Raw genomic sequence first — 18,343 nt, forward strand, 5'->3', positions numbered from 1 at the left:
AGTGCTGAAAAGCCTAAGTCTAAAGCTGAAACGCTCTTTGAAGCTGAAATGGATGATGGAAGCCTCTATGGTAATCCAAGTCACTACTATACCACTGAGGAGCTGCAAGAAACGGAAGACCCTACTATGGCCAACTTAGCTGGGATGTTCAGTAATGTCAGGTTTAGAAAGAAGCGAGGCTTTAGGGGTTCTGGAAGCAGCAATCATGGTCAGAGGTCAAGTTCATCTTCTGGATCAGGTTACAAGACAGAGATGGTAGACAGAAGTAAGTTCAGATGCTACAATTGTGATGAGGTTGGGCCCTTTGCCACTTTATGTAGGAAATCCCAACAAGCAGTGGACAAAGACAAAGCTTATCAGAAGAATGACTCGGGTAGCTCAAGGAAGTACCCAGTAAAATCTTACATAGCTGAAGGGAAAAGCTGGGATGACACTGATGATGAATAAGAGTAATATGGAAATCTAGCATCGATGGCAGAATCTTATTTTTAGGTAAAATTTTCAATTGTTAGAGCTTTACCTCCAGATAACTTGTATAAGAATGAATACCGTGTCGCCTTCAGACAGACTATCCTAGTGTATAGAAATGCAGTTTCTCATTACTATCTTATGGCACGATACAATACAAAGGAACGTATTAACAACATGATATCGTATAAGTGTATAGAAATGTTAGTACCACACAAAGATGTACTCTGACTGATATCGAGGACCTTAAAGTAGAACTAAAGAAAGTTAAAGATGAAAATGATAAGTTAGTTATAGATAGGGTCAATGTAGAAAATCTTAAGCAAAACAATGTTTATTTAGAGCTTAAGATTAAGAAGCACCTTGAGACAGAGGAAGAGCTTAAGAACAAGAATGCAGAATTAGAAACTAAATTGCATGCTTTTACTGATTCTGCAAATCTTGCTAAGAAGCTCATATTTGATCACATAGTAGGTGGAAATGTTGGGATAGTTCTAGACTATGATGAACTTCGAAAAGCTTCTAAGAAATGAGTAGTTGAAAATGACCCTGTAGAGAAATTTGTTATTTTCCCTAGTACACCTTATGTTCTTAGGGAAGCTAAGAAGCCTCTGATTAAGAAAGCTACTGTTGAGCCCTTTGATAAAAATAATCTTTATATTCATCATGAGATGTTTGTTGAGGATCTCGAGCTCTCAAGGCGACAAAAGGCAAAGAAACCTATATTTGTTGCTAGTGATCCTGTCTTATCTTTTGTCGGACTAGGTTTTACTTCCAAGACTAAGAAGAATAGAAACAGAAATGGTAGGATGGGAACTAATGGCCCTAGGAATTTATGTAATAATTGTGGTTCCGCTAGACACCTTACTCATGCTTGTAGAAAGGTTAAAATAGATAATGTTAAGAATGCTTATGTGCATAACATGCCTAACATGCCTAAAGTTTCTAAGTGTGATAAATATGTTTGCATGCCATGTGCAGTATCTTTAATGCACACTTATCTTGATTCCACATACTCACATAATACATCTCATGATCATGATAAGCATGTTAGTAAGAACACTAGTAGATCAAAGACTGTAAGCCCTCCTAAATCTAGGAAAGTGGCACATGTCACCAAGCACAAGAGCAAGTCTGTTGGTGCTTCTGAAAGTGACAAGGAAACAGTTAATAACAAAGCATCAATTATTAAGCCTGTCAATTCTGTGAAGAAAAATGTTAAATATTCAAATGCTTCTAAGTCTTCTGGACCAAACTTAGTTTTGGTACCAAATAAAACTTAATCACTTTTATTTTCATGGCATTAAGCAGAAGAAGGTCATGTGGATTCTGGACAGTGGATGTTCAAGGCATATGACTGGAGATAGAGCCCTGCTAGCAAAGGTGGTTGAGAAAGCTGGCCCAGTCGTTACTTTTGGAGATGAAAGCAAAGGTTATACTACGGGATATGGCTGTTTGGAAATTAGAAATATCATCATTAAAGAAATCTCTTTAGTTGAAGGTCTCATGCATAATCTCTTCAATATTAGTCAATTCTGTGACAAAGGATGCGATGTTTTGTTCAAGAAGGCGAAGTTTTTGATCTCTAATTAGAAGAATGAGAAGTCGACTCTCAATGGAAATAGAATGGGTGATTTGTTTGTAGCTGACTAGAATTATGCAGATGGTCAAGTTATGTGTTTCTACAGTAAAGCTACTTCAAATAAAAGTTGGTTATGGCATAAGAAGCTCTCCCACTTGAACTTCAAGACCATGAATTCTTTGGTTAAGAGGGAATTGGTGAGATGATTGCTCGAGATGGAATTCAGACCGAATGGACTTTGTGAAGCATGTGAGAAGGGAAAGTCAAAGAGGGCATCACACAAGAAGAAGATAATGACTGACATCACTGAACCATTACAACCCCTTCACATGGGTTTGTTTGGCCCTATCAATGTCATGTCTATGTCTAGAAAGAAATATGGCTTAATGATTGTTGATGACTATTTCACACGTGGGTGTTATTCTTATATTCAAAGGATGAAGCAGCTGATATGATTATTGATCATATCAACAAGATTGAGTTAGATGGTGGAGTGCCTGTGCGAATAATCAGATCAGATAATGGAACAGAATTCAAAAATGCAAAGTTGAATGATTTCTGTACCGAGAAGGGCATCTCAAGACAGTTTTCAGCACCAAGGACACCATAACAGAATGAAGTGGTTGAGAGGAAGAATCGAACATTGGTTGAAGCTGCAAGGAATATACTTAATGAAGCCAATATTCCTACCTACTTTTGGGCTGAAGCAGTTAACACTGCATGCTATACTCAAAATAGAACCCTGATTAAAAAGATGTATTAGAAGACTCCTTATGAGTTAATGGCCAACAAAAAACTATAAGTGAAATTTACGTGTTTGGAGGAAAGTGCTTTGTGCTTAAGGACGATGAGCATCTTGGCAATTTTGATGCTAAGGCTGAAGAAGGTATCTTTCTGGGCTATTCTCTGGAGTCAAAAGCTTATAGGGTCTATGTGATTAGTGATCAAAAGGTTGTGGAAAGCCTTAATGTAACATTTGATGATGCCAAGCTTCCAAGTATTCAGAAGGAAGATGATGGTGATAATCTTGATGTTGAAGATCTTTCTGATGAAGAAGATGAACCTGAAGTTGTTCCAGATAATAATGACAATGGTAGTAATCCTGATGATCATAATTCTGATTCAGATTCTTATGGGAATGTTCCTGGAACGAGTAATGATAGTCAATCTATCTTTGGGGCTAGTCTTTAAGCTTTAAATTCTGGAGATCAAGCTGGCAACAACTCAGGGGAAGCAGAACAAAGAGAAGAACAAGGATCCGGTAGTCAGACTCAACATAATTCTGGAAATGCTGAGTCATCAAGGCTAATCTACCAAGACAGAAAGTATGGAGTAAAGATCATCCTTGGAATTTGATACATAGTGATCCAGATAGTGGAGTTAAGACTAGAAGAGATGCAATAAATGAGTATTTCTATTATGGGTTTATATCTCAAATGGAGCCAAAGAAAGTAGATGAAGCTCTTGGGGATCCGGATTGGGTGATTGCTATGCAAGAGGAACTCAATCAGTTCGAAATATAGAACGTGTGGAGGCTTGTACCCAGACCTAAAGTTAATCAGTGATTGACACAAAATGGGTTTTTAGAAATAAGCTTGATGAAGATGGAATAGTAACAAGGAACAAGGAGAGAATGGTTGCTAAGGGATATTCTCAAGAAGAAGGGTTTGACTACGATGAAACCTTTGCACAAGTTACTAGACTTAAGGCCATCCGGATGTTTTTGGCATTTGTAGCATATTCAAATTTCAAGGTATATCAGATGGATATGAAAAGTGCTTTCCTGAATGGTGAGCTTGACGAAGAGGTCTATGTGGAGCAACATCCTGGCTTCATAGATCTTAATTTTGAAGATTTTATCTATTTTCTCTTCAAGGCCCTTTATGGTCTAAAGCTGTTGGGTTTCGAGCACATAAACGCAACGGAAACAGTAATTAAAAACGTGAAAAAGCAGAATTTTCGAAACACACCGCAGGATCCATGCCAAAAATAGATATTTAATCCATAGATCAGATTGTTTACCTTAAGAAGCTTTACAAATTGGTTGACTAATGGAGATCCAAAGCTTGTTCAATCACCACGCATCCCGCTCTCGCGATCTACGCTCTATCGGTATCCACACGAATGCTTGAACTCAAGGATTGGATGTGTACTAGCACAAGCTCGTTTCTTCTTGCTCTCTCCATCTTCTCTCTTGGTGGCTAGGGTTTTAGTAAAAGTCTTGCTTCTTAATCAGCCACACAAGAGATATTATATAGAGAGTAGAAAAACGAATTATAACTCTTAACTAATTAGGAGTTATTATTAATTCGAAATTCCTATTTGTATTATAATTAAGTCTCACTTAATTATTTAACAAATAAATTTCATAATTAATATTAGTAAATTCGAATATCAATATTTATCTAATTAATTAAGTCATACTTAATTAATATTATATATAATTCGAATTACTTTAATATAATATAAATCCAATTTAAATTAAATAATCCTTCAAGCATTCTTAGTGTGTGACCCTATAGGTTATTATTACGTTGGCAATGAATTTTAAATCTAATTTAAAATTCTAAACAATGAACGACATCTAGTAATACATCATTGCTACCCAAGTAATAATAATTGAATCGGTGACCGATTAAACCTTTCCTGAATAATGTACAATGTAATATAATCCATTTAACCAAATATTATTGATTAAACTAGAGGCATGTAATGTGTCATCCTCATCATAGTTTAATCCTAGTTTCCTTGATCAATGAGTAGACTATCATATGAAATCAACATTTGAGCGTGACCACATATTTCATAGTCTAGCTCACACAAGAGGCCAATAATATCACTCATAAAATAGGAGGGTTAAATCCTGTGACGCCCTCAATCTCGGGGTTAGGAAATGAGGACCCACACACCTTTAGTCTAATAATTAAATAAGCATAAACCCCGATTAACTACTAACAGGATCAAACAGGATAAAATATGAGACAAGATTACAAATACCAATCAGAAAATATAACTTACAACCCCAAAATAATAATAAATAAACATAATCGATTCTGGCTTGGAACCGACAGATAACCCATTGTATCTTTACAATTTTCCTTCTAAGCGCTTGCTCACTCAGAAATACCACTACCTGCTCTGGCAACCGGAAGCTCTTAATACGATAGGGATCACCAGGTACGCTCTTACGAGCAGTGCACCTAAGCCTGGCCATCTTCTTGCTTAACTACCATGGTTAGATTAAAACAAAACATATGAGTATAACACTCAGCAAGTAACTATAAAGCAGTTCTACGATATTAAATCCATAATATACTTTACCAATCTCAGGGCATTCTACTTTATTTGCTCTAGGTGGTAGATTTCCATCTTTTTAGTTAAGGAAGAGTTATGAAGGAAAAATGTGAGGCTTTCAAGGAACAAGGCTCAAAGCAGAGTGAAAGCCGACATTCATCACAAATCATTAAAGGATCAGAACAGATCTTTAACAAAAAGGAAAGCAACAATATTTCACTATATGGAATCAATTATATGATCAACAGATTAAAATCAGGGTTCTCGAGCTTTAAGCTTCACATTATCACAATCAACTCTTTTCACAACAATATAAACCATTTTTCATTTTCAAGAATCAATTATTGAACAGGAAGTTTCAGTTCCATTTTAAGTAATCAATTTAGAACCCTTGATTGGATCACTTTATCTTTCATTTCATTATAATACGGGCGATCAGCCCGTACCGACCTCCATCCGGTCTTTAAGGTACCAATCAGCATAATTTCATCCTTAAGTTGGACTAGCCCCACTAGCCTCTTACCATGACTGGACTAGTCCCACTAGCCTCTTACGTCCCAATCCAATCCATCAGGAATTTGTTCGGAAAACCTTGAGTTGGAAAAAGTAGATTTTCTAAATTCATTTTATCATTACCAAGAATATGAAATCATTCGGACTTTTTCAAGTCGAAACTCATTCTTAAGTCAAATTTCAATAAATCAAAGTTAAGGAAGTGATTCAAAGACAAACAAGGAACAACTCCAAGGATTCTGAATCAGGGATAACAAGGTACTTAAATTAGAAGGATTAATATCTGTTTCAAGGATCAATAGGGTGATCAAGAAATAAGGTATCATTACAAAAGGGTTTGTAAAGGTGATTATAGGGTTTATAACAGTTCATGGCTTAACAAATATATTGAACAGAAAAGACAGGTTACCAAAGGGTCGAATCAGTAAGCTTATCATTAATAGTTTAACAAGATCAAATACAGGGTATCTCAAGTCATTAACAGGGGTTCATTAATTAAACAGTTCCATACTCTACATGGTATGAACAATAACCTCTCTATAACCATTTTCACAAGTAATGAGAGTTACTTTCCTGAATTCGCTTTCCTGAAGGTTGAACTACTGCTACCTAGTATACCCTTTCCCTTCCTAGCCTGAATGCCCTCACGCTCCGAATCTACAATAAAAACCAAAATCTTAATCAGTTTCTCAACTCTCGTTCCCGAAATGATCACTTAATACGATAGCTCGATTATACTCTTGACTCAATATACGAGTATAGCGTATACACATAAGCACATAGCACATCACACATCATATACTTTATTCTTAACCTTTACACCTTTATATATACTCGACAATCGACTTAAATCATACTGGTATAGCTCTTACGAGTACATGATTTATTCACGACTAAATCTTTTGCGACCATAACTGTCACTTAGAGTTCTTTGATAATAAACCACTTTATTTCCTTTTCTTTTATTCTTTAATTCGAACCACAACAACCACAAATAAGTCACCTATCTCATAGAATTTCACATGCAATTACTTAGCAAGGTACTGGAACCAATTCATTCGCTTTTCTACTTCTATTCCATTCGGCTATACACATAAAACACAACCACGTATACTCAAATCCAATCTCATATAATCAAACACAATAAACCTCTTTGGTAAGCATATTACAAGGGTCTTTTCGCAATTATGCTGCATTCTTTTAATCCAAAAACCGAATCAAAATTCAACACCCTCTTTAATTATCAAATTCGAACATAAGCACAATCCAATCAAAGTCATGCAACCAAGTTCTTATTAGTAACTAAGATAATTAGCATATATTCTCACAAAAATCCACTTAATTATCTTTTAACCATATGAACCATTCGGGTTTTTCAATAAATCACACATGCAAGGATCAATTTTGACATGCAAAGTTTTATATCACATTTCCAACTTGTTTTAAACCTTAACTTAGTCATTCAATTCATTTTCATCAAAATTTTCGAAGCACAAAACCAAACATCACCTAATGACTCAAACCTTAATCAAATTATTCAATCAACATGCATGCATTCAATTAATCATCAAATCAATCTCTTCTAAACCCATTTTTCATTCGGCTAAATCATGATTTACAATCTCAAAGATCGAACAATGACATGCATTACTTGTCCTTCTTTAAAACTAACATGCAATCATATTCTACACTAATTAAGCTTAGCTTACACTAAGATCAAGCCATCAAATCTAATTCCCCTTTTTATTAGTACAATGCCGAACTAAAAACCCAACATGCAACCTTCAATTTTGATTTCCTAAGCATCAAATGACTTGCACACACATCATACAATCAAAACAATCCATTTTCAATCACATACTCAAATTTCAAAGGAAATACCAAAAACCCTTTTTGAACTTTCAAGAAACTAACACATGCAAGGCTTAAAATCATATTAACACATCATTAAAATTCCACCGGCTCTCCTTGGATCATGGCCGGTGGTGGTCGAACTTAAAAGTGCCCGTAACGGGTCTCCTCTTGAGTTTTAAACCACAAAATCTTCTTGAATCTACTCTTATGATCTTGTATCAAGAAATTGATTTCCTTGAACACAACCATAGAGATGATTACCAAAAACACTTACACAAACACTTACATGCAAATGGAATTTGAGAAGTATACCGAAAACAAATATTACTACGATTAGTCCCAATTGTGAGTAGGATACTTCTGCTCATAAGGTTTCGGTTGTCTGGTGCATATACAATAATTTTATTGTGTTGCATCAACACACATCCTACTCCCTTATAAGAAGCATTACTATAAATTACCAAATCTCCTTGATACCTTCAAAGTAATAAAGCAGGTGCTGTAACCATTCTTTCATTTAACTCCGCAAAACTTTCTTCACCCTTCTCCATTTCATATAAACTTCTTGCTTTTCCTGGTTAGCTTCGTCCAAGTTATTGTAACTTTTAAGAAATCTTGCACAAATTTCCGATAGTAACTGGCCCATGATAAAACTTCTTACTTTTTTTGGTGTTTCTGGTCTCTTTTTATTCATAGTAACTTTAATTTCTGCTGAATCTCTTTTGATCTTCTCCACATTGACTAGTTATGCTAAGAACTATATTTCCTACAACTTCTTTCTTCTCCAACTTCCCAGTTATCATTAAATGCTTTGCAGGGTCCTCTGTTGACTTTAAGTGTTACACTACAGCTTATCCAGATATTGCTTAAAGATTCTGTCCATCAAGTTCAAATATTACAGGTATATTGGTTAATCCAAATAACAATACGAGAACAGCACTTAGTTCTGAAAATTATCTTTGATATATTCATAGTTCTAATCTTCAATTGGTAAAATACCAAGTCTTAAATCAGTCTTATAAAAGTACTTTGCTTCCTTCGTTTGATCAAACGAATCATTGGGTCAAGGTAACAGATACATGCTCTTGATAGTAAACTTGTTGAGCTTTCGCTAGTCAACGCATAATCTCATACTTCCATCTTTCTTACTAATAATTAATACTGGTGCACCTTAGGGAATACTCCGGGTCTAATCGCTTCTTCTTCTAACATCTCTTACATCTGCTTTGCTAACTTCCTCATTTTAACTGGTGCCATTTTATGTAAGGCCTTGGTCACTGGCTTCGTCTCAGGTGCTACGTCAATCGCAAGCTTCATTTCTCTATCTGGAGGAAATGTTGATAACTTATCTGGAAACATATCTTCAAACTCTTTTAATTGCTATAAAATCTTCAATTTTGTTTGCCTCTAACTTTTATTTATCTCATAATTACCGTAATACTCACCTCTTGATCATCGTAATCATCGCTAACCAACTCTTTACCTTCCTTTTTCCTTTATGCATCATCATATTCTTATTTAACATCTTCTGGACTATCTCCTCATCATGATTGTTCGTTTGGGCATCATACTTCCATAGTTAATCCATTCCTTAAAATAATGTCAAATCCTCTTATCTCAAATGATATCAATTCTTCACAACTTATTGCCATAAACCTCAATTTCACCATTAGTACTTACTTATTTAACAACTACACGTTCTTGACTCGCTAACCCTTTTAACCTTAATCTTATCAATTCAACAGGGTAATTCATCTTATTAACAAAACCTTGAGAGATAAACAATTAAGTTTCCCTCACATCTTTTAATACTTTAACGCATAAGGTATTTACCATAATCATCCATATTGTCACGTCCGTAATCTGATCAACATATTTCACAGGAATATCGCATATTCTCATTCTCGAAAACATATTCTAATTGGAGTAGATTCCTTTGATTCTTAATGCATCCCTGACTGGGTTGAGTCTGTTTCAACTATATCACCCTTGTGATCTCTGTACTTTGGAACATATGTGCTGTCAGACTTAACAGAATAAAGTCTTTTCTGTCTCTGAATCTGATCCTTCAAATAGTTTGCAGCACTTCCTGTCAATCTGTCATCCACTTGAAGTAAGAATAGTACATGCTCCAATTCTTCAAAATACTTCAATGGAATGGCATTTTGCCTTATATGATAAACCCTACCATCTGTCATGAAGTACAACAAGATGTGTTCTTTCAAGTAGGTATGGTAAACCATTTGTACAGATTCCAGTTGATTCAATCTCTCAGGAGTTGCTCCAATACCTGGTTCACTTAAGGAAGTTGGATCATTGGTAGTGTTCTGTATACTTCTTTCATCAACACTTCCCAATCCAGTTTTATCTCTTGCTTCATTTCCAGTAACTACTCTTGCTTCAAAACCACTTGCAGCAGTCTTCAAAGGTTGAATCTGTTTTGCTTTAGTGAATCCTGGTAGGAGTTTCTTTGGTCTATCTTCTGATATCAAGTTAACTTGAGCTATGTCAGAGGTTACTTGCTTCTTTGGAATATCAGAACTTACTGTCTCTTGACTCTGAACAACTTGAGCCATGTCAGAGGTTGTTTTAAGAACTTTTCTTAAAGTCAGAGCAAGATCATCCTTTTCATCAGTGATTTCTTCATTCTCAGGAGGCACATAAACCTTGATAGGTTCACCAACCTTTTCTTTACCCTTGGATCTTGGATCTATCTGCGGTTGTGATTTAGCCAATGTTGCTTCAGTATTTGTCCTTTCTTTTATCACAATGCCTTTGAGTTTTGGAAGTGTCTTTTTACCAGAAGCTTCAGACTTAGATGTGACTTTTTCTGATTTAAGTCTGACTTCTTCTTCCATTAAACTCTCCAAGTCCATTCCTGGATTTTCCTGAAGAAATAACTGTCTTGACATTTCTTCATCAAGATCTAAAAGTTCATCAGAACTTATCCTTTTACCAGCATCAAAACTTGTCCTGTGACTTGTAATTTCAGCTTTTCTTGATGAGAAACCTCTACCTTGACTATGACCTCTACCCATTCCAAGGTTTCCTTGATCATCCTTTTCATCATCCTTCCCTTTCAGTGTCTTGTCAGTCTTGCATTTGGACTTAATTACTTTCTCCCCCTTTTTGGCATCAGCAGGTAGTAGAAGAGAGACAAGCAATTCCACTGAGGCTTGGATTTCAGTAAGTTGAGATTGCTGAGAAGCTTGATTTTTCAGAATATCATCAATCTGAGCTTGTTACTTCTCATGAGTCTTCTCAATATAAGCAATCCTGTCAAAGGTAGGTTGGAAGAACTTTTTCTTATCAATCTTTTGAACTTGTTCCTGTTTGATGAATTCTTCTTGAATCTTGTGTAGCTCTGCATGAGTAGTTGAATGGAGACCTTGAAGATGTTTAGTACTCAATGCAGTGACTCTAAGCTGGGTTTTGAAATCATCAATATTTAACATCTCATCAGCTTTTGTCAATTGCTCAGCCAGATTCTTTGCAGATGGAACACAAGTAATTGAGTTCCATTCCTTAGTCCACTCCTGACCAGCAGGAGTTTCACTCCAAGGCACTGGTACTTCTCTGGTAACAAACTTCTTAACAAGTTCAGATTTAAGAACTGTTTGTTGAGGGGCATGTCCTGAAGGACCTGCTTCATCAGTATCTGCTTGTAGAGCAGCATCACCAGTATCTCCAGCATTTGCAGCATCAGAACTTACAGAATCGGTATCTTCTGATAGAACAACAGTGTGAGTAGCAATGAAGGCTTCAGCATCCTCTAATTGCTGATCTGGTTCCAAGTCCTGATCAACAGCCATATCCTGATGCTCACCTATATTCTGATCATCAGCATCTAGATGCAGAGAAGGTGTAGTAGATAATTCTGGAGTGTCAGCAGCATCAGTAACAGGTGTTGTTGATGGATTAGTTGATGTTGGAGCTTCTAAGTAAAGTACTTCAGGCACAACCAAGGTCTGGATATCAATTTCAGCACTTGTGCCTGGAACAACAGGAGATACAGACTTTTGAACAGGAGACACAGATGGTGTGTTGACCTTTTCAGTAACAGCTTCCTGAGATGGAGTTGATGGAGAAGTAGGGACTGGAGCAAATTCCTTTTCTTGTGAGATCAGAGATTCCTGATCCCCTTCCTTAGCTGCTACTTCATCATCATCTGAAACTGGCCTTTTTGCCCTCTGTTTCTTGTATCTCTTTGTAGATATGGATTCCTTGGGAGTTTCAGGAACAGTCATTCTTCTAAGCCTCTTGAGAAGCCTAGATCCCCCAATTCCAGAATCCTTCTGAGAAGTCACTTTCTCAGCTTCTTTAACAACAGGTTTTGAAGAAGGAACATGTTCCTCAATATCAGATTCATCTCTCAAAGCAATCCTCCTTCTCTTTTGAGGTGTTTGAGGAACAGTCTTTGTCCTCTTAGGCTTAGAAGATGAAGGGTTCACAGGAGGTTCTGAGGATGAGGGTTGAACTATCTGTGAAGTTGAGAGATATGATCTAAGATATTGCCTTAGTGTAGGTTGAGTAGTATGGGTGATAGGTGCTGATGGTTTTTTTGATGTTTGGGAGGTTGTTGTTGATTGGATATCAGGATAAATAGATTTATAAGTATCAGGATCAGCATTTACTAAGATCTGTTTTACAGACTGAGGAATCTGTAAAGGTCTAACCACTAGTTTCTTAGTGTCAACATTTACCAGGTCATTAAAGTATCATTTTGCAACTTTAAAAGGTGGAGTTGAGGTACTAATTAGTTGAGGTTCATCAATACAAAAAGTATATATAAGTTGACAGAATCTAGCAAAGTAGATAACATTCCTATCCTCTGTCATCCTATCCCTAATAAAACCAATTATAGCCGTTGCAAAATCAAAATGAGTTTGATTTATAATGGCATACCCGATGTGCTGACTCATTATGGGGATGGCATCAAAATTTGAACACTTGTTCCCAAAAGCTTTAGTGATGCAGTCGAAGAAGAAGCTCCATTCCCTCCTGATATGAGCCCGTTTCAACTGCCCAAGCTTTGCCAAACTCTGTTCATATCCCAAACTAGCCATTAACTCCTGAAGAGCTGATTCCTCTGGAATTGAAAAAGTACATCCTTCTGGGAGATGTAGAGCCTTACATATTGTACCAGGAGTGACTGCATATGAAGAATCACCCACTTCGAAAACAATACTAGGAGTACCATTTGGACCACCATTATCAAAGTTTCCAGTCCTCCAAAGTGTCAGAACTTGTTGACTGGAGAAGACGGAAGGTTGGGTCAACGCATACCCAATTTCACTATGTGCAAGAAGATCTTGCACAAAATGCAATTCAGATGGAGCTTCAGTATTATCAAGAATAGCAGCATAATTGTTTGGAACAAATTTAGCTCCATCAATGATTAAATCCTTTGGTGCCATGAAATTAATCGAGATGTGTAAGTGCCTGTTAGGTGTTTGATAGAATGTCTATATGAAAAACCAACGTTAGAAGAAGTAAGAGAGGAAAAGCAATTAGAGAGAAAAAGTGTGAAAGGAAATAAAAGATTAAAAAAAATCCTCTCTCTGTCTTACTTATACCTTAAAAAAAATGTAACCGTTGGACACCTGTCAGACATGCAGTAATAACGGATAGTTACTGGGCTCGAGAAAATAGTAATCATTACTTACCCACTTGCAGTTTTTCAAAAAAAAACTGTTCCACTTACCCAGTTATTCCATTAATCAAGGTCAAACAGTTTTAATTCAAAATTGAAACCGTTCCCACTTATTTAATTATTTATCACTGCAACATCAATATTCTGAAAAAAAATTCAAGTGAAAAGGACCGTAATAAATCAGATGAGCAAGTACTGATAAAATAAAATCAGAACTTAAGTGAAAACAAAATTTATATGGTCATCAGAATATGAATATATATCAGAATTTATCAATGCATTACAAAATATCCCAGAGACAAGATCTTGAAACAAAAACAAATTTCATTAATATATCAAGAGAATACATTCATGAAATTTAAATTACATCAGAACTTGTACAAGATTTCCCTAAGCTGCTAAACCTAACGTCAACAGCCTTTGTCCTAGCTCAAGAAGCAGGGCAAGGCTGATGATGAAGAAAAATAGGAAGAAGAAAATAAATCATTTCTTCTTCCTACTCTCGACAAACAGAATAGCGAGTCGAATGATTCGCTCTTGCTGGCGGAGAGCTTCCAGCCTTTCCTCCTCCAATCGCTCCAGATGGCGATGGTAATCCATATAGAAGAACAGGAGGTGGGTGAGTACCTCCTGGGGAACAGAGTCCCATATCTCATCAGGAATGGAAGTGACGTGCCATTCCTGCTGCCAATCAGCACAGCTCAGCTTCATGGTGTTTTTGATATAAAAAGTATGAAGGTGAGTTTGTGAGAAGAGATTTGATAGGAAGGCTGATGTGAAGTAGTTGCTTATATAGGCAAGAGAATGCCAGGAGACGTAAAGAAATTTAATGCTTACAGGTGGAATTAATTCTACCTCGTCTCCCCAGACTTGGAAAAAGAAAAACATTCATTGAAAAGAGAAAACATGGTTTAATGCACACAAGAAGCAAGTAAAAGTTGACTGTTCAAGTACGAGTACCACTATCCCTAACCATAGTGACTATTAATCTTCCACTTCAACATATTCAGGTTTAAACTGAGACTGTTAGGTCAAATTTTATCCACAAATAAGTCAAGTAAAGAATCAGACGTGAATATCAGAACTGAGACTTATATCAGAACTTAACAGTCATCAGAACATAATCTCTTAACTTAAAAAATGAATGCCTATCTTAGTAAATCCTCACATAAATTTTGATTTATATTCTTCAGAACATAATCATCAGAACATGCAATCAAAACTTGTCCTCAGAATTTGTGCAATGTGACACAATGACTGTTCATCTAAAACAACATAGATCACCACAGTGATTTTCATCATTCATATGGAGTGGTTAGTGTGTGCATTAAGCTAAATATCAGACAAAGAGTAAAGTCCGATTCACTTCAGTACATCTTAGAAATAAGGCATAACTAAAACTTTGCTAAAGAGCTGTAATTATCCTGAAACCTACTGGTGAATGAGTTCATACTTGAGTCCACCTCAACTATTGTGTGCTAATTTTGTGCATCTTTTTAAATTCCTTTTTTTTACAGTGGCTTCTCAGTGTAAGTGAGTCATGACTGCTTATCAGAATTTATGCTATTATCAAAGTATTTCTCCAGTAATCATAGAGTGTGAAAAGTCACCAAGAAAATATTTTATTTGCTTTTCTGATGCATATTACTTAATACCAGCAATGCACTTGGGTCCATTTTTACTCTAGATCTCAAAGGAGTACCTGATTTTTAATCCTTGTTTCATTTTTTTTCTTTTGATAAGTGAGGTTTATCAGCACTTAGTTCATTCAACAGGTTTACTAGCATCAGAACTTAACAGATGAGTAGCATTATTCTAGTTTGTGACTTAGTAATAAGATAGACAAAGTAAACTCAACTAAGCTCAATTATCAGAATTTGCTTGTGTCAATAGATTTCCACAGAAATAATTACTTCTTGCATGGGATCCCTTGTTTATTGAAGACTACTAGGTCAGCATCTAGCACAGTTATCCTCATAGGATTGAATAGTTACCTAAACAGACATATCACTATCAGAGTTTAGAAACATTGATCAGACAACAGTCGGTACTTAAACATATTTTTCATTTAAGCACAGAATACACAAAGAGATTGAATTCTTTAAATACTGATCATAAAATCTGATGTAACAGAACAAAACTAAGCAGATTTAGAGAAAGAACCTGAAACCATTCCAAGTTCATTTACCAATCTTATAAAAGTAGCTTCACACAATGGTTTTGTGAAGATATCTGCTAGTTGTTGATCTGTTGGAACAAAGTGCAATTCCACTGTACCTTCATCTACATGTTCCCTGATGAAGTGGTACCTGATGCTGATGTGCTTTGTCATAGAGTGTTGAACTGGATTACCTGTCATAGCAATAGCACTTTGATTATCACAGTAAATAGGGATTTTGAAATATGTTAACCCATAATCCAGTAACTGATTCTTCATCCAAAGAATCTGTGCACAACAACTTCCTGCAGCAATATATTCTGCTTCTGCAGTTGATGTGGAAATTGACTTTTGTTTCTTGCTAAACCAAGAAACCAATCTGCCTCCAAGAAATTGGCAGCTTCCACTTGTGCTTTTCCTGTCAATTTTGCAACCTGCAAAATCTGCATCTGAGTAACCTATTAGTTTAAAATCTGATTCTCTGGGATACCATAATCCCAGATCAGCTGTTCCCTTAAGATATTTAAAAATTCTTTTCACAGCTGTTAAGTGAGGTTCTCTTGGATCTGCTTGAAATCTTGCACAAAGACAGGAAGCATACATGATATCAGGTCTACTAGCAGTTAGATAGAGTAGAGAGCCAATCATACCTCTGTAATCAGTAATATCTACTGATTTACCAGTATCCTTATCCACTTTTGTTGCAGTGGCCATGGGAGTGGATGCACTTGAACAATCTTGCATTCCAAATTTCTTCAACAAGTTTCTGGTGTACTTAGTTTGACAAATAAAAGTGCCTTCTTCATTTTGCTTGACTTGAAGGCCCAGAAAATAGCTAAGTTCCCCCATCATACTCATCTGATACCTTGACTGCATCAGTTTGGCAAACTTCTTGCAAAGTCTGTCATTTGTAGACCCAAAAATGATATCATCAACATAAATCTGGACTAGAAGTAAGTCATTTCCATGGTTGAGGTAGAACAGTATTTTGTCTATTGTTCCTCTGTTGAATCCACTTTCCAGAAGAAACTGAGCTAAAGTCTCATACCATGCTCTAGGAGCTTGCTTAAGTCCATAAAGTGCTTTATCAAGCCTGTAGACATAATTTGGATGTTTGGAATCTACAAAGCCTGGAGGTTGTTCAACATATACTTCCTCCTCCAATTCTCCATTGAGAAAAGCACTTTTCACATCCATTTGAAAGACAGTAAACTTTTTGTGAGCAGTATAAGCCAAAAATATCCTTATGGCTTCTAACCTAGCAACTGGTGCAAATGTTTCATCATAATCAATTCCCTCTTGTTGAGAATATCCTTTTGCAACCAGCCTTGCCTTATTCCTTGTAATTATGCCATCACTGTCAGTTTTGTTTCTGAACACCCACTTTGTACCAACAACAGATCTATTCTTTGGTCTTGGCACTAGGGTCCAGACTTTGTTTCTGTCAAATTCATTTAACTCTTCCTGCATTGCTTGCACCCAATCAGCATCTTGAAGAGCTTCTTCCACTTTCTTTGGCTCAGTCTGAGAGAGAAAAGAATTGTAAAGACATTCGTTTGAAGTACCTGTTCTAGTTCTGACACCTGCATCAGGATTTCCAATTATCAAACCAGGTGTATGTGATTTAGTCCACTTCCTTGCAGATGGAAGGTTTTCTCTAGAACTGGATGCTCCCCTATGATCCATGCTGTCTTCATTTTTATTTTCTGATGCTCCCCCTGAAACTATGCTCTCTGAGTTGGATTCTTCAGAATTTAGATTTTCAGAACTATCAGAACTTGGCTTGTCAGAACTTGACGAATCAGAACTTGAAGAGCCAAATGTGTGTTCTGATGCTTCTTCAGATGTGGTATGTTCTTGAGTATGCTTCCTTTGCATAGGTGCATCTTCCTTTGGCGTAGTCACCACAGTTTCAATAACATCAGAGTTTAATCCATTAGAGTTTACAGTATCAGGACTTAAACTGTCAGGATTTTCAGTATCAGTACTTGAGTCTTCATTTTCAAATCTCAGTTGATCATGATCAATAAAATCTTCAAGACCAGTAATATTCTTGTCATCAAAAGAGATATTGATAGATTCCATGACCACTCTTGTTCTCAAATTATAGACTCTGAAGGCTTTTGTGAAAAGTGGATATCCAACAAAGATTCCTTCATCAGCTTTTAGATCAAATTTAGATAGCTGTTCAGGATGAGTCTTGAGAACAAAACACTTGCATCCAAATACATGAAAGTACTTCAGATTTGGATTCTTTTTCTTCACCATCTCATATGGTGTTTTTCCTTGCTTGTTAATGAGTGTTGCATTTTGAGTAAAACAAGCAGTCTGCACATCTTCAGCCCATAAATAGGTTGGAAGCTTTGCTTCTTCAAGCATTGTACGTGCAACTTCAATGAGAGTTCTATTCTTCCTTTCAACAACTCCATTTTGCTGTGGAGTTCCAGGAGCAGAAAATTCCTGCTTAATTCCATGATTTTTGCAGAACTCTTCCATTATCAAATTCTTGAACTCAGTGCCATTATCACTCCTTATGATTTTCACAGAATCTTTGACCAATTTATCCAGATGTTTGACATGATCAATCAAGATAGATGCAGTTTCACTTTTTGTGTGCAAGAAATACACCCATGTGTATCTGGTGAACTCATCCACTATGACCAACGCATATTTCTTCTTTGCAATAGACATGACATTCACTGGACCAAATAGATCAACATGTAGTAGATGATAAGGCTCAAGAATTGATGATTTAGTCTTGCTCTTGAATGAAGATTTTCTTTGTTTGGCCTTCTGACAAGAATCACAAAGGCCATCAGGA

Source organism: Apium graveolens, chromosome 11 (assembly GCF_009905375.1).
Source record: "Apium graveolens cultivar Ventura chromosome 11, ASM990537v1, whole genome shotgun sequence".
Lineage (NCBI taxonomy): Eukaryota > Viridiplantae > Streptophyta > Magnoliopsida > Apiales > Apiaceae > Apium > Apium graveolens.